At 42.0% G+C, this 17878-nt stretch overlaps 1 protein-coding gene across 4 annotated transcripts in view; it reads left to right on the top strand.

Annotated features, from left to right (window-relative positions):
- The first annotated feature begins 4534 nt into the window (after window positions 1-4534).
- The window catches only part of SIPA1L1 (signal induced proliferation associated 1 like 1), a 228730-nt gene continuing 215386 nt past the window's right edge, over window positions 4535-17878 (top strand). For 2 of the 4 annotated variants that reach the window (XM_050897056.1, XM_050897054.1), the window contains exon 1: window positions 5239-5311. The gene's annotated coding sequence lies outside the window, so the exon portion shown is untranslated. Of the gene's footprint in view, window positions 4597-5049; window positions 5115-5238; window positions 5312-17878 lie in introns of those variants that run through there. The other 2 variants (XM_050897053.1, XM_050897055.1) reach the window with 2 other exon arrangements.

Here is a 17878-nt window from a genome sequence, read left to right as displayed (position 1 = left end):
CTAGCTATTTGATCTGTAAAATGGGGATAACAATATCACCTTACAGGAAAGGGGGTAAAAATGCATTTGTTGCTGTTCATGAAACATTCTGTTCTGATGAACGCTCTAGATCAACCTAGTTGGCAACGCATCCGCCTGTCTTCACAGCTAGTGGACAACAGTGTGCAGAAAGGAAAGAGTGGAGCTGTGCTCTGATTCCCCAGGCTTCAGAGAAACTGTGGAGAAAGTTGTATAATCATGCAATCGCAATTTACATTATAGAGTGTGTGTGCCCAAGAAATCTGAAATAAAGGTATAAGCACATGGCATTTGGCATTTATTACTTTTGAGTGTTTAACTTTTCACCCCTAATCTTTTAATGCATGGGAGGGGAGTTTTGTGCTAAATACTGTCTACAAAAGCACTTTGGAATTCTGCTTATGTTGTTTTTAAGTACTTGAATAGTATGATTTGATGACTGACATTGTATCACATCAGTTGAAAATTTGAAACAAAAGAACCCTCTCTCCACAAACGTCCCTTTTGCATTACCTTCTTGTCAGACAAGGAAAATTTGTAATTTTCCTTCTCTTTTCTTGCACTTTCTCCTAAGCCTGTAGTACCACGAGTACACAACACATTATGCTGAATTAGTGGGCATTGGTCTAACCAGGTATGTCCATGTTCCAGGTACTGAATTAAAAACAAAAGGTAACACCAAAATAATATTCTTAAGTATTCTGATGTGCATCCAAATAAAATGTGTTGGTTTTTTTTTTTTTACATTAGTCAAGGTTATTAACTGTGCCTTTACTATTGAGAAGCCTTCTTGATTCATAAAGTTAATGTCTATGTGCATTGGTGCCTCTATAAATGCAGACTTGAGACATGTTCTGAGTGTGTGTTTCGCAATTTCTTTTCTGAGGATTATATAGCCATCTAGGTACTGAGTGGCTCCCATTAGTACAGTTTCTGGGCCTCTCTTCTCTATTCCAGTGGTTTGGCAGTCCACTGAAATGCAAAAGAATAATGCAGATCCTTGCAAATTATGAGAAAGAGCCTACTGACTGCAAAGCAGGACAGACAGGCTTGGCAGGAGGAAACTGCAATGTGGATGGGTGCCTCTGTGAGCCCATGTACAGCCGAGAGGTCACAATTCTGGCCTGTCAGACTTGACACTGATCGTTTCATTTTGTACTTCCTCCTTGACAATCCCTTTGCACCAGCCTTCAGGCTCACCCGCACACTTTCTTCCATGCTGCTGCTTTGTTGCAAATGCTTCTGCATCCTTTCTTTCTTTTCAAATCCTTTTTGAGAGAAATTCTGCAGTATTTCTACTAAGTTAAATATACCAAAGTCAGAAACATTTCTTTGCATTTATTAAAAATACATTTTTCCCACTTCTAACTAATGTGTGTTTCTCATCTTGAGTTTTAATGACTTCAAATACTTTATGCCCAATTAGTAATTACCCATACCAATTAAATGGAATCTGTATTAAAGACAATCCTCTAAAACCCCCAAGCCAGTAACACTAGAAAATACTCTAGGACCCTAAAACATTCCCCACATATACTGATTTCTTGGGACCATGAATGAGAATATGGGCCTTTTCCATATCCTGAAACTCACTGATCTTGGACTCTAGCAAATCATCTCTACGTGAATTACTTAATCTATTTTTCTGGTGCGTTGTATATCCAAATTGTAACGCTTCTTGGAAGGATGTGCTGTATACGAACTTTCACATGTTCATTGTTCATCAATGAATAAATTATGCACTCTGTTTCAGGGTGGTTCAGATTCTTAGTCAAATTTTCCCTGTGCTTCCAGTAGCTCTGGCCAGCCCTAATCAGAAACAGTCCTACTACTTACCCTTTCATAAAGCTAAACCTTCAGAGAGCAACATAAATGTTAATTAATTTACTTTCACCTCACTCCTCTGAGGTAAATAACTGTATCATTTTCCCATTCTGTTTAAAGGAGAATATTAAAACAAAATGAAGTGACTTGCCTACAGTAACACAGCAAATTAGTGGCAGAAGAAGGGTTGGCATTCAGAAATTCTTGGGCTTCTTGGGGCTCGTCTACACAGGGAAACTGACTGGAATGCTGACTGTGCATCCTTCATTCTGTAACAGCTAGTCAAGCAGAGGCTGATGTGTGAGCGCTCTATCAAAGGGAAGAGAGTCCTTTTGTTCTGGAATTAATTGTGCATTATTGAGGCAAGGTAACTATTTTGGAATAAAATCCCTCTTGCACCTCTTATTCTAGATCAGCTATTCTGATGACTTCCTTATATAGGCAGGAGGTAAACTCTAAATTCTTCTCCTCTCCCCCCTGCCAAACCTAGTTAATTATTGCTTAATTATAAAGGCACAATAATGTTTGTACTTCCACATAAAGAAAATAAACAAGTCCTGGATATCCTGAGACCTGTGAGAACATGCATTACTCCTGAGTGCTGCTGCCCCCCTAACCGCAGCTGCAGACGCCATGCATGGGGAGAACGAACAGCGGCTTGGCCATGCCTCACGCTGGCAGCCCCCACACCAGGACCCCTGCACTACCAGATGTCGAACTCTTAGACCTGGGATTCAGGGAGAGACCGCAGGGGCCGGGGAGCAGGAGCCAGCTCCAGCGCTGGGCTGCAGCCAAGGGTGTGTGCCTTCACCGCGGCCTCATCTCAGCACGGAGGCCGGGCTGGTGCTTGGTGTCAGAGCCTCTCCCTCCCTACATGACCTTTCTGAATATCTCCCTCATCTTATGATCTGACACATCAGCAGTGTGTGAAGGAAGATCATAGAAACGGTTTGGGAATGTGCTAGCCTCATTAACCTCATTAAAGAGCTTGCAAGCCACGGCCTCACTATCTAAATTCTTCTGATGAAGACAAATTCGGTAATCGCACACCACAGTTCCTGATGCTGCAGTCACATCCAGCACTGTTTTGTGTATATATCTGAGGACTGTAAGCCTCTTTGGACTTCCCTTTGTAAGAGTGGGGCTTGAGCTGCCAATAAAAAACTTTTCATTTATGTAAAATACACCGAGCTTTTCAGGTGGGTGATATCAGAGAAACGTATTTAAATACCAAAAATGTTCCTATTTGGTTTTCTGGATTGCAAATTCTCTTTTTTTCCATGCCAGAGCAGAACTGGGATCAGTTCTTCATCCATCCAGAACATTCCTTCTACTCAGCAAGATGAGATAGGGAGTGTTTTTGTGACCCCATAACACCTGCAGGAGTCATGACCTCAAGGTGGGGAAACCTGTAAGAGAGTGATTGCTCTCTTTGAGGTATTTTTACAGTACCGAACACTGTGGTATTTAAAGAGCAGTACTAAAGATCCATTAGGAACATCTTCAGAAGATGGCAAGCCATTTGGATCCATAGGTAAGTCTTGTTGGTCTTTGCTGTCCAGGCATTCCTGGAAAGTGAATGGGGGATGAAGCTAACATCTCAGCAGCGGAGCAGCTGCTCACCACAGCTCGGTTGCTCTAGCTATCACCATGCTGCACATTGCTGGAACGTCGCCAGCCCAAATCAGAGATGTTTTCTGGAGTGTCCTAATTTCAGAGACAGCTCAGGGAAAGCTTCACTTACATTGGTTTAACTGAGATCGTTAACGTTCTGTCAAGCCAAGGACGATGGCAACCAGCAGAGTACCCAGAATGGGTTATCCACAGCTGATTTTGTTCAAAATTTTGGCCATTTGAAAACAGAGCAGTGTTCCTACAGAACAAGGGGTGATGTTGATGTATGCTCATTTTTTTCATGTGCCTATCCATGCCGTTAATTTGTTATCTGTGGTGGATATCTAGGGAGAGAATTGAGTTTGATTTGACCGGCAGTAAAAGAGCTCAATATATACTATCTGTATAGTACCGGAAGGTTTTGCCTGTGTGTCAGCAACTACAGTGACCTTCTCCCTACAGGTCTCCAGGAGGCTGGAATGTGATGTAATGATCAAAATGGGGTGGGGGGGGGAGAAGAAGAAGAGCATTTTAATGCAAAAAGTTCTGAGAGGTGCAACACTGCACTGTGTTGGGCATGCCCCAAAGAGCCTAGTTACCAACCCTACGCATACAGGACGCTGTTAGGAGTAACCTTGGCCCTGTACCCTGCCGGCGGCCCCGGGCCACCTTGAGCCAACGGGATGTTCCCTGAGCGCAGCTCTGCCGCCGCGGCCGCCCCCTGCCCCGCCGCCCCCCGGGGCAGACGCGCACCACAGCGCAGCTGCCCGCCCACCTCAGCCCCCAGGCTCCCGCCTCGAAGCTGACGCCCCGCGGGTGAGGCGGGGAGGGGAGGGCCGTGCCCGGCGCGGGGGGGGGGCGGCCGGAGCGGAACGAGCTCGGCGCAGGCCTCGGCCGCCCGCTAGGCCCGGCGCTTGGCCGTTGCTATAGGAACGCGCGCGGGGCCGCTCGCCCCCGCCCCTCGCCGCCGGAGCGCGGGCGGCGGGGCAGCCCCTCTCGCGAGAGCTGCGGCGGCGGCGGGCGGAGCGGAGCGGAGCGGGCGGCGGGGTGAGCTCATCCCGGGCGCGGGCGGGGAGTCGCCGCGCAGAGCCCAGCCGAGCCGAGCGGAGCCGCCGGCAGCCGCCGCGGCAACTTTGTTGGGTGAGTTGCGAGCGGGAGCGCCGGGCCGGGGCGGGCTGCGCGCCGCCCCCCTCCTTCCTGCCGCGGAGCCGGGCGCGGGGAGCCGCCGTGCCGTTGACCGAGGGGCTGTGTGGCTGGGTGGGTGGGTGTGCGTGGGGAGAGCGGCCCCCAGCCCCCGGGCTGCGCGGCTCCCTGCCCGACAGCCGGCGCCGCCGCCCCGGAGTTGGCGGGGCCGAGGGCTTGGGGGCCCGGGCGAAAGTGGCCCGCAGAGCCCCCCGCCGCCGCAGCGCCCGGAGCCCCGCTCTTCCGCCGGGCGGCGGGCGTCCGCCCCGTGCGCCGAGCCCGCCGAGCCGCTGCCCGGGGCGGCCCCCCGCCTTGCCGGCAGCCCCGGGCCGGGGGCGGATCGGGCGCGAGTGCCCCCGGAGCGAGCCGAGCCGGGTGCTATTTTCCGGATTTGTGTCTTTTTCTCCTTAGGAAAGGCAGCCCCGAGCGGGAGCAGCGCGGCCGGCGCCCCGGCGGGAGGGCGGACGGAGGCGGCGGTGAGTGGCGGCGGCCCGCTCCGCTCCGCGCAGTGCCGCTCCGCGGCGGCGGCTCCCCCGCGCTGCCCGTCCCCTGCGGAGGCGGCCGCCGCCGCCGAGGTCGCCCTGCGGCGGGGGGCGCGCTCCCCTGCGGGCCCGGGAGCGGCACGCTGCTCGCGTTCAAGGCTCAATAAATAACTTGTCTCTTGTTCGGCGCTGTAAGTTGTACTTCAATTTTTTTTTTTTTTTCTTTCTTTACTTTCTATAGCCAGCGAGGGTGTAGTCGTGCTGGTTGGGTTCTGAGCCGGTGCTGAGACCGCGATAATGATAACAATTAGGTAATTTGGAGGCAGTACCGGTGGGGAGGTTCTGAAAGCTCAGCTCATGAGAGGGGGGGTGGAGGAACAAAATATTTGCGGATGGTTGGTTTCTTCACTGAGAGCCTGGAAAAGTGGAAAAACAGGGAATGCCTTAAACTGGCTCTTGCTGGGAGGGAGGAGGAGATGATGGTGGAGGAGCAAGGAAGGGTAGCAGAGAAGGGGATAACCTTCCTCAGCTGAGTTTGTTTGCTCTTCCCCCATTTTATGTTGCATGAGGTCTTGATATTACTGTTCTCATGCTATATTTAAGAATAACTGTATTATTTGCACTGGATAACTGTGATGCAGCTTCAGTTCGTTTAACGAGGAATTCACCCATTTGTGTCTGGTAAAGCAGTGATACAAAATGGGAATTGCTCAACTTAATGAAGATCTCCTTGTATAACCTTGGCCACAACATCTGTATGTTTTAGATGGAGGAGGCATGGTTTTTACCCGAAGAAGAATAAAGAGGCATTTTTTGGATAATATTGCTTATGAAATTGCTTTTAAAAATTTTGCCTGCAAAATTGCTTTTAAAAATTTTAGTGATGCAGCTTTAATGAACTCGTTACTGCATGCTGAATGAAGTGCATCTGTGAGCACGGAGCCTTAGTTGATAATACAATGCAAATTTGTTTTCAGAGTGAAGGTGTCAGATTTCATTAGGTTCCAGATCTGTATGGATGAACCAAGATTGGTGTTTTCTTTAGAAAGCGGTCCTTTCATGGTGGAATTTTGATTGAGGTTTTTTTTTTTGCTCATTAACTATGGGAATTAAGCATTAGTTGCCTTTAATTTAAGGCATAAAGCAGTTTTGTAAAAGGGAAAACAGTCTCTCCTCCCCCCAGTTTTTGCCTGTTGTCACTGCAAGTACTAACAGGATAATAAGCATCTGTGTTTTCTCTGGTGGAGAGTTTGGTCGTTATTTATTTGGAAGGTATTACTGGGCTAGCCTCCGTTCCCCTTCAGCTGGAGTGGTGGGAGAGACAGGTGAAAGTACTAACGTAGAAGTTTGTGGCAGTTGTAATCGCAGAGAGAGATCTATAAGTTGTGTTTTGCTGTCAAGGCTCTTACGCCTTAGGCCATCAGACGCCACACCAGTTATTAATCCAGAAACAGTGTGGGAACTTCAGATTTATTTTTTTGTCGGTTATAAAACCATGTGTAAAGGTGTTTAGGTAAAGCCAAAAAGAAAAGTTTCATGATCGAATGTTTTATGTAAATACTATGTCTCCTCTTTATTGATAGGTAAGTAGGAACAGAAGATTTTTTTCCCCATTTTAACAGGGTTTATTTATGGCCAGTTGATTAAAGGATGTGCACTTAGTTGCTCAACAGTGTATTAAGAAGGTATTACTGATGCTAATAAAATGCTTAGTTTTAACATTGCTACTTGGGATAGGCATACTTAGCTTTCAGTTGTGGTTCATAGAATCTCTTAGATCATGAAGTCAGAAGCAACATGGGATGTCAACTCTGAGTATTGTAGGGCTGCAAAAAGTTGCGCGACCAAAAAGGCTGGCAGGTATAGAGGTAGGCACTGACACGGAACTGTGAAAGTGTGGAGCAGCAAGAAGGAATAAAAACTTAATATGGGGGCATGTAATTCGTAATCTATTTTTTCTATAATAAAATGTATGATTGTCATTTTACTCATGCATAATTGGTTCTAGGTTTGAAGAGCTTTTTCTCCCTCCCATGTTTATCCAAAACGTTATTTTAAGGTTTGGGATTAACTTTTGGATAGCTTTTGTTTTAAAAACCACGTCCAAATGTGGCCTCTTGCTCCCCCCAGGTTTTCAAGGAGATTTTTTTATCATGCTTATAAGCATTCTGCTGCTGCCTCGAGAGCGTTTTGTTCTTATGTAGCTCTTTTTGTCCTCTCAGTTTTGTAAATGTGCCTTAAGTATATCCTTTAAAATGTCTATTTCAGAATTATTAATTCTGCTACTATGAACACATTTTTTATTTCTAAGATAGAAGAACAAAACTTAATTTTAAGAATATAAAATATTCTTACTAGTTACTTTGAATTTTAGTAAGGTTGTGTTCTTCCAGTTAAGGAGGATAACTTTGGAAATACATTGGGAAAATGGGAGGTAGGCTAGTAAGAGAAAGGATTGAGGCCCATTTAAATTTCTTTTCTATTCCTCTATCTGTTTTGTCCTATAGCATGTCTATTGTAGGGAAGAAAAAGGAGCAGTTTTCTCCATATCACTAGTTTAATCCCTTCAGCAAGGGAGTTGCTGCAAGCTATTGAGTTCTTACTGCTACTGGTTAGAAATCCTGGATACCCTACTGGGGTAAAGAAGCAGAGCTTCTGCCTTCATCAAAATTTCAGTCACACAAGTTGGTTTCCCTAATGCTAACGTTTTCAGAGGTTTAAATTTATTCTCATTGACCTTACGTGTTGGCTAGTTGGCAAACAGTTTTGATCTGTTGTTTCCTTGGCTTTCTTAGCTTCAGGCAGATTCCTTTTATTCCTCAGCAGCTCCTTAATTTAAATATTTAAAAAGTTAATAAGGCATGATTTTAATTATCTGTTAATATCTTTTTATTTTTTTTGTTTACTTCATTATCCATCTTTTAGATTTTTATTTTATTCTTTTATTCTGAAACCCATTCATTTAAGTTCTTGTTAATAAGTTATGACAGAAATACAGCAATAGTAAGTGCAGTTAGTTATTTCTTTGATCCGTGTAAATACTCATATTCTAAAATCTGCTAGGTGAGGCTTTTATTGATTTGGCATGTAAAATTAATCATCTGTTAAGTATCTTTCTGTGAGCGGGGGCGGGGGGGGGGAAGTTATATTGTTCTGTGTTTTGTGTTTCCAGGGAGATATGACTTCAATGACTTGATTTCAAGTGTATCCCTCTAAATAGCAACTTTTAAATAGTCTAAGCTTTATATTTCACTGAGTTCAGTTTAACATCGGAATGAGGACTCTCAAGCTGGAGATTTACAAAGTGGGATTGTATGGGTCTATGAGAGTTGAGATATTCTCTATTTAATGAAAAGCAGTCAATGTTTTCTGGGAGTGGAACCTTACCAGCAATGGTTAACCGAAGGCACAGTTGTAAACCTATGGAATATGGCCATTGGTGAGGCTGAGTGACAATAATTTTGTGGTTTTGACCAATTCTAATTTTTAATCCTTACGCAGCTGGCAGTGCAAGACTAATGTAGTCTGTAGCAGTTTTGGTGTTACCTTTGGTAGTAGTTTTGCACTCTGAACTTTGGGAAACCCTTTAGGAGTCGCAGAGACACTAGAAATGCTTGGTTATTTAACTGTGTTTTTGAACATGAATCAGCAGATAAAATGGTTTTAGATGTCTGTGCATATGTAAAGCTAAATTATGTCATTGTCTCAGTCTCTTTAATTTTGAATTCTGTGGCACCAGTTTGCTGGGTGGGTTGTTTAATTTAGATTCTGCCACGTCTTTTATGTTAAATGTTAAGTGAGACTAAGCATTTACAAGTCTTTGTTTTCTTTATGGAAGCATGTTTTAAAGAGCACTTCATTTGAATGTGGCGACATAACACTTTTCATAATCTTGATAGCTGGTGAATTGTGTGATCACTAACCGAGTATTCATCAGTGTTGTTTCAAAGGTCTGAGTCTGTAAGTGGAGTCTCTCTTGCAAACCCGTGTTTGATTAGTAGGATCAAAATCAATCATGGCTTCATCTCTTCGTACTACTTAATCTCGTGTTGGATGCTGCAGTGCAATAGTAGTAGCTCTTGTTCCCTGCACAGTGGATGGATATCTGTTTTGAAGAGAGAGATCAAGTTCCTGACAAATGCATGACTGTATAGAACAACTTTTCTGAATGTGGGTTATTTAAAACCATAATACAGAAGGAAGAGTTGTTACTGGGAATAATGGTTCATGCTTAGGCCTGAGAGGCACTTTGAATTTTTTGTTGATGTTTTAATACTCTCTTGCCTTTGGTCTCGGGCTCCATAGAAAGGGAAGAATGCTTTCTGCAGCGGGACGTTATTAAAGATTAGTGAAGCGCTTTTTGGAGACCAAGTTTTATTTCATAAGTTGTCAAAATTTACATAAACTACTGGCGTATAGCATATAGCATATCGTTGTTTTTAAGTTGGATTGTTCTTCGTGATTCCTTATGGTTTACCTTCAGTACTCGAAAACCTTTTGCTGGTGTTTATTTCAATTTTTGTGTTGTTTGTTTACCTTTTGAGGTAACAATTTTTTTACCTCAAAATACTCATTTAGACCTGGGAGAGACTGGTTTTTACTGCAGCTGTGAGAGAAACATGCTGATGTTGAACTTGTGCATTAACATGGACTTCTATCTTAGTGAAAGCATTTCAAGTTAACCCTAAAATACATCTTATTTTTCCTAATTGATAATGTTATAGTGGTTAAAAACCTCAACTAGCCAAAATCTCAGAAAACACGCTCTTATTCTAGGGTGCTAGAAAGCATGGGTCAGAAGTTGAGCGTAACTTAGAGAAAAGTTGCCTGTCGAGTCTGCTTGGGAGACTTAGTTATGTTTAATATACTTGGCTGATATTATTTTATGATTTTTAATGCTTACTTTTCTGGGTGGGGGAAATTGCCAGGCATCTTGGTTTGCTCTGTAGCCTGCCTTGCTGCCTGTCTCTGTGCAGCGGATGATGGGGTTCCGGGAGGTGCCAAGGGCTGCTTTTGTAGCACAGCTCTGCTCTCTGGATTTCTCGAGTCATGATGCATTTTACAGCACCATCAGCTAAATCAATTGTCTTTTGACCTTTGAATTCAAATGACAGGCTTATTGTATGCTGATGTGATGTGAAATAGGATTAATACAGAACTTTTTTTTAATAGTGGCAGATAATATCTGTAAAACAACTGCTGTGGTAGCAGAACTTTCTGTATGCCAGTTGTTCACGTCAGCAGCTCTGATAGATATCTTGGGTTTTCTTGGTGGTGGTAATACAGACAGCTCTCTCTAAAGAGTTAACAAACATTTTTTAAACACCTGTGTTTGTTGATTTGACCAAAAGTGGCATAGCCCCAAGAACATTCTTACATTGTTCTTCGGACTTTTTGAAATTGTATTTTCTTATTGCCTGTTTTTTTTGGTCTTATAATAAGCTAGTGGTTTTGCTTCATGCTTGCTCAAAATCATAACTGTACTTCACACTGTCATATGAAGTATTCAGTGCAGATCCATGATGATTGGTATTTTACAAGAGAGATTATAATTTTCTGATTTATAACTTTTTTTCTCCTTTCTTTCTGGTTCGGAGAGTGCTTCTTCCCTTCATCTAATTTCAATATTGCTGTCTGTGTGATTGGCTTTGTTTCTTGGTCTTTACACTAGCAAATAATTTGCCAGAGTAGAAGTGGATCTCTGGCTGAAGGTGGGGGTGCCAAGTCTCCCAGATCGACACTGTTAATATTTCAGTAATTTTACTTCAGACAGAATTTAGTCTGGTCTCCTAAACTGGATGTCCCCAACACAGATGTGGTTTGTTGGTTTGGACCATTATGACCATTAAGGGTTGGGCCACATTTGGTGAACTTCTGGGGAGGGATTTTTAGCTTAGTTTCCTCTAGGAGAAATCCAGTTTATGCACACCAAAACGATTATAAAAATTAAAATAAATCATTATGAGGGTGGTTAAGCATGGAACAGACCACCCCACAGTGACTGGTGAATCTCCATCCTTGGAGACTTCTAAAGCTTGACAGGACAAAGCCACGAGCAACTTGATGCAATGTGGAAGTCAGCCCTGCTCGGAGCAGGAAGTTGGACTCCTGGGTTAAACTGCTCTGGGCTCTGCAGGCTGCTAGCTGATGATAGCTGGAGGGCCTTCTCAAAGGGTCCTACTGTTTGAAATGCTGATGTAGATACAGTTTAAACAACTTCTAAAAATCAAGACCATTGTTGTAGCAAAAAAAATTTTTTTTTAATTTTTTTTTTTTTTACTAACGTGAAACAGTTTTACTTTGGTATCCAGCCCATTTCATGTCTTTTGCTTGGGTAGCAGCACTACCACTGGTGTCAGTTTATCACGGCTTCCTAGTGCTGGCCCTCAGGTTGCAAACCTGCAACAGGAAACCCGATTTCCTTTATCTGTGGGCACGCAAGAAGGGGGTGTGTGTGTGTATTTATTTACTTATTTTCCCTCAAGAGGCTGATGTAAGAGGAAACGTATGCATCTTCAATGTTTGTATTTTGCCAGGGCCAGAGCACAAATTTGCTCTTGCTGAAGAAACTGTGGCAAAACTCAGACTTCATTTTTTTTTTTCCACATTTCTGAGGTATAACATGACCTTGTCTACATGTTTAAAAAAAAAAAAAAAGACAATGGGTGATGAAACTCAAACTGTAGGCTTAAATGTGTTACTGTTACACCAAAGTCATTACAGTTCTTATCTCTGAACTATCTAAAGATCTCTTCTTTTTGCTTTTGTGGACAAGGCTTCTTCACTTTCTGAATTACCAATCTGATTTTTTTTTAAATGTTGTAAAAACTAAAATGTTTGATACTATTTTGGGAATATTGTTGCATGTGTCAAGTAGAAGACAATACTAGACCCCACCAAATAAATCTTAGAGGGCCTTCCCTGCTTCTGCTGGATGCAGTTGAGATGTCTACCACTGTATTTTCCCCCCCCCCCCCCCCCAAATCAGAAGGGCTGAAATTGGATTTTATGCTTTCAGTCCATACAGGAGGACTGCATAATTGTGCAGAAGAAAGCTATGTTTTAATGTTCTCATGCCTTGAAAATAAACATTCCTTTATGAATGACATGCTACTGGCACTGATCTTCTGCTTTGCAAATGTATTTAACAGCTTGTTGCATGAATCATAATAAAATAGTTCAATAGACTGCACTGTATTGATTGTACAGCAGCTGGAATAAAGAGTGAAACCTGATGCTTCACCCCAGCTTTTGCTAAAGCAAATGTTTAGAAGTGAGAAAAGAAGGGAGATACTTATGTAAAAGCTATTTACATAGTTTGTCCCTTCCTTGGATATGTTTTTCTTCACTCTTTCCCTTCTTTTGCCCTTCTTTTGCAGTCTTTGAAGAAGGCAGTGTTGACAAAGTCAGTTTTTTTAACCTTCCCCCCATTGAATTCTGCAGCATCTTGCAGGGCAGTCATCGACTTGTACTTGACTTAACTCTGGAAATTCCCATGATGTCCCAAATCTAGTATTGTTTATTGCATTGCCGTACAGAGAGATGGTAGGAGAATCCTTGCTAGGATGCCTTTGTTAATATAAACAAAAGGAAAATGCTAATATAATCTTAAAACACGCCATTCATTCGAAATTGAAAAGGCCTTTTTGGGATTTTAAGTTCTGTGGGTTTTTAGGGCGTGTCTGTGCAGTGAAATGAATGGTTGTGGTACTCTGGAGTACTGCCTGCCACAGACACTTCCACTCTGCTATTCAAACTGTGGGATAAGCTCCGTGGAATAATTTGAGAGCCATAAGTTAATTCTTGCCTTATTATACAATTGCCTCCCTATCTAGGCAGAGCCAGAAGATCTGCAGAGCTACATAGCTTTTTTTTTTTTTTTTAATTGTGTATTAAAATTGTCAGGACTTTTAAAATTTTAATCCTGTACTATTGTACTTTTATTTTCAGCCAGAAAATTTTTAAGGTTAATTAATTTGCTAGATAACATTTGAGAACAGAAGAGGTTATTCTGTCTCCAAACAACAGCATTAGAATTGGGTATGAACATGCAAGTGTGCTGTATATTCCAGATTTAATCACTTGTATATGTAGTGTTGATGCAGTAAAGACTCTCAAATTTGTTGGTAATTTAAAGCACATCCCCAGTAAAACAAAGGTATCATAATAAGCAGTAATTAAATGTTGCAAAGGGTGCTCATCACTGTTATTTTAACAGAAGTTAGTCATTATCTGCTGATTGCTGGTATCATTAAATCTCAGTTTTTTAGTAAGTAAGTCAGTACTTACATACCTGAGCAGTTGAACTGAGGTTTTCCATTCTTGCGTCGTTGAAGTATCTTTTTGTTCTTGGATCTTAAGTGTAATGACTTACCTCAAACTGCCAACAAGTTTATGCCTGCCAAGGGCAAGAGTGCAAACGTAAATGTGCTCTTTAACTAAGAGATATAATGCATCTCTTCTGAAAATTGGGGCGGGGGGAACAGTGAATTTAATTCAGAACAACTTAGCAGTTGTGCAGAGCTGGCCACAAGAAAATTTAATTGTATGCAAGGTAAACATCGCCTCTTGTAAAAGTACAAAATGCCCAGAGATAGAAAATATCTGAACTGCTGGGGGAGGGGAGAGATTTCTGCTGTTCCTTATTTTTTGTAAACCTGCACTTTGCTTAAAAACAAAAAACCCAAAGCAATTTGTAGTAGTTGCCAAATACTCCCAAGTATGATGCAGTCTAGCTGACAGATTTCTTCAGGTTCTTGACGCAGGGGATGAAGTGACTTGGGGCTAAATGAGACAGGCCTCACAAACAGATATAAGGAGAGAAATTAAGGAGCAGTTGAAGAAGGAATTTGTAGATAAAGTCCTCATTTCATCTTTCAGTTGCTTGTAATAGGAAGAGGTATTAGAATTAACAAGGGTCGAACTTGAAGAAATAATTGATGAAATGGAGAGCTAGTGGACAGATTTAGAATAAAGTAGCACTTTGATCATTTATTTGTTTGGAACATATTGGAAGGTAGTGTTGTGAACATTAGGGAAGCTGGAGAGGATAATAACAATAAGAATTGTTACATCATTAGCTATTTAGACAGAAAAAGTTGGGCTCAGATGAGGAGGAATTGTAAATAATTGTAGTGTTGTTTGCCTTACAGTTGTCAGTTTTTCTAATGTGGAGGATTAAAAGGTTTTTGGCAGAACAATGAGCTTCCATTTGACATTGCATTAAAGCATCCAGAATAAGCACGACTGATACTTTTTGGTAAATAACAGTACTTAAAAAGCAGTTTTTTGAATTGTGTTTAAATATTGTAGCTGAAACTGTACAAACAAGTGAATCATGTCTTCTCTTTCTCCCTCTCCCTCCCTTTTTTTCCTGAGCATTAAAATTTAGAAAGGAAGGGTCCAAAGATGTCTGTGATTGTCTAGCTTTAAAAGTGAGAGAAGAATTGAAGAACTATTCGAAGGGAGATGGGAGAAGAATCAGCACAACTCTGTAAAGATGAAGCTAAATGCTTAAAATTGTGACTAATTTCTTAAATTTGAATCCTACTTTCCTCCAGAATGACTAGCTTTTGTTCCAGGTATTGTCAGAAAACATGGCTAGAATTAATTCTTACTTGAAACTTAGCTACAAATTAGAACTTTGTTGCTTGTAACAGATAAGTTACGTGAGGAGAGCATAGACAGTGTACCTGATTGTGTGGTCTTTCATATTCACTTTTTTACATGGGGAAAGAAAAGGGCTTGTGGAACAGTGCCGCTCTATTTCAGTAACATTTTACAGGTGGCAAGAAAAACTCTTAGCTCTGCGACAGTATGTGGGTGTTATGTGCTTGCAGGTAAAGTCGTTTAATGTTAGTGTTTACTTCATTTTCAAAAGTACTATTAATTGTATGCATAGTATAATGCAAAATACCCTTAAATAGTGGTTGGTTTCTGCATTACACTATTTTCTTGTTGCTGATAAAGGAGGTACAAAAACCTTTCCGTGTTAGAGGTTCAAAGAAATTTTGCCAGGTAGAAAAATTGTCTTTCTAAAGGTGGTAGTTTTTTTCTTTTTGAGTCTTGTGTTAGTGCTGAGTGACTGTTCTGTTTGCACTGAGTTTCTGATTTAAAAATGTTAATGGCAGTAGCTATCTTGCTTGCTGTAACCCTTCTTTGTTTTCACCTTAGTACTTAGCCGAGATGCCAAAAGCTCTTGAAATGTATGGAAACTTCAGGTAGGTTAGTCACTTGAATACTGGCACCCTGGGTCGCAAGGCAATGTGTTATATTATCCCTGTGGTCAAAATTTGGAACTGAAGACTTAGGATACTATTGAAGTGCCACTGCTGTTCAGTTTATAACCACGTTAATTAGTGCTGAATGTCATTAAGATGAACATATGCAATATTAATAAAACTACTTGCAAAACTGAGCTGTTGTCATTATCTCATTGAGTAGTTGTACTGAAAAGTTGCTTGACTCTTCCCCAGAAGAAAGATAATTGAGAAGGGCTTACAATGTGCCCCTTGAGCTGTAGCTGTCCCTTGGGAACAGATCATCTGGTCTCAGTCACCTCTTCTCTCTGAGACACTAGATGGTCAGAGACCTGGCTGCAGCGGGAGGGACTGTTTTAACTGCAGTATACAGCTTTGAGAGTACTCTCTTCTCGGGGCCTTTTCTTGTCTTGTGAACAAAAACCAGTTGTCCCAATCTCATGATTACATGTGCGGAGCAGGCTGTTGCTTCTGGTAAAGTTAATATGATCTGATCTGCTCCTTTTCTCTATCTGGAAGGCTGCTGGGAAAGAAGGGTGGGTAAGGTTCTGTAAATTTTTTCTGCTGGTGGCAGAAACAATTACTTTTGGGATGAAATTTGATTTCCTTACACCCCCAGGTTAGTTTTAGACAATACTACCTGATGATTGAAAGAAAAAAAAAAAATATGGGAAGTGAATCAAGAAGGATAATTACAACATTGACAATAGGTAAGTGTTTTATACTTGTGTCTGTACTTCCATGGACTGGAAAGGGCCAGAGCCCTAATCTGACATGTTAGGCAAAATATGGAATCATCTACATAGCTAACGTGGTGCAGCATAGTAGCATGATAATTGTGCTGCTCTGCATTGAGTGCACTCAACTTCACTCATTTGTGGGTACTAAGGAGATTGTATTTTGATGTGACATTACTGTAATATCAGTGCCTCGTATTCATTCATTAGTTTACCTCATTGACTTTGTGAAATAAGGAAATGCAGATGCCCTTGAGCAAGTCATTTTAACACGCACATGAGAAATCTGTAATAGTGTTCAGAGCAGAAGCTGCCTTGGGCTTTAGATTTCATCTTACTATGGACGAATTTATTCATAACTAGCTGTAAAGCTGTGCTGGAGACTCTTGAGCCAGCTCTGAGGAATCTAGTGGCTACATCTACGCTTGTCTGCAGCCTGCTTTCTGCTCCCAAGAGTGGCTCTGCATGGCTTAAACCCCTACTGTTTACTGGGAACAGTCCCTAGCCTCATGGGATCTCCTGTACATCAATGTCTGTTAGTAAACTTGAACAAAACCATGACAGTTATGGATTAGTGCTCAAATTTGTGCCCTGGCCTTATTTTATTTGTTATTATAGCTTTAGCTCACAGCGCCTACATGGCACAATGCAACACTGTGCTGAGTTTGTAGCTTGCATCCGGATAGCATTTAATAGCAGTAGCATAGCATTGCGTATGAGCTAACTAGCCTTCCTCTTCAGTGGGGCTTACCGAGCTCGGGGACAGCATTGTGCTAATGTGGCTGTCACGTTTCTTGTTCTGGTGTTAGTCCAGTGGTTTTAGCTCAAAGGTCAGAAGATCAGTGGTGCTAGCATAATAGCTGGCATGCTACAAATTAAAGTAATACTGGAATAGATTGCTTTGGATTTTAATTGCCCACTAGACATCCCTATCTTACTGAACTCTTACGCATTTTGACCTGTAGCAATAGAGAATGAGACGGTCTATAGAATTGCAAAAGGAATAAAACAGACTGTACACAAAACGAGTAAACAAAATGTGTAGAAATTGTCAAATCTAAGGCCATTAAAATATATTTTAAAGTATTCCTTTAAATCTGGATTAATATCTGGTCTGGGCTCTCAAGTCTTGTTCAGGAAGAACTGTGTTCAAAAGTTACATGTAAAGTACTGCCTGGCTGTACTTCAGAGAATGTCTCTGCTGACCCCATGCCCTGCAAGAGTCGGCCAATGTGCCTCACTCTTGCAGTTTTTCCATTTTAGTTTTCGTCTAGTTCTAGCAAATGCATAGATAGCATTCTTCAGCTCAGAGCTAGCTCGAGTATCTGTGCTGCGTGACAGTCACTGCTAAGACTGCAGTTGCTGTATCCTAGATTTCTGATAACAGATTTGAAGCAAGGTTGTCTTCAAAGTTTTTGGTTTCCTATGGAAACCAGCTTGTGTGGTTATGCTCTGTGTGTGCCTGCCTGTTTGCTTTTCTCCTAACGCTTCTTCCTTCTACCCAACCTCCTAAATATTTTGAATTTGATGGCTTTTGTTCTAGCCTCTTATGCACACCTAGAGTCCAACAGGCTTTGTAAAAGCAGACTTCTGAGTGGGTGACATTGCTGCAGCTCTTGCCACCGCTAGGAGTCATGCACAAGGATGTTGTTAGTCACCAGAGAAGCTGTGTAAGGAAGACAATTGCATGGGAGAAACTTCAGCTGGAATGTATGTATTCTTATATATCAAATCTGGTTAAATACGAGAGAGAGACTTGAAG

Source organism: Gymnogyps californianus, chromosome 5 (assembly GCF_018139145.2).
Source record: "Gymnogyps californianus isolate 813 chromosome 5, ASM1813914v2, whole genome shotgun sequence".
Taxonomy (NCBI): domain Eukaryota; kingdom Metazoa; phylum Chordata; class Aves; order Accipitriformes; family Cathartidae; genus Gymnogyps; species Gymnogyps californianus.
Note: the sequence above shows the minus strand (reverse complement) of the source record. Positions and strands in the feature narration are given on the sequence as shown.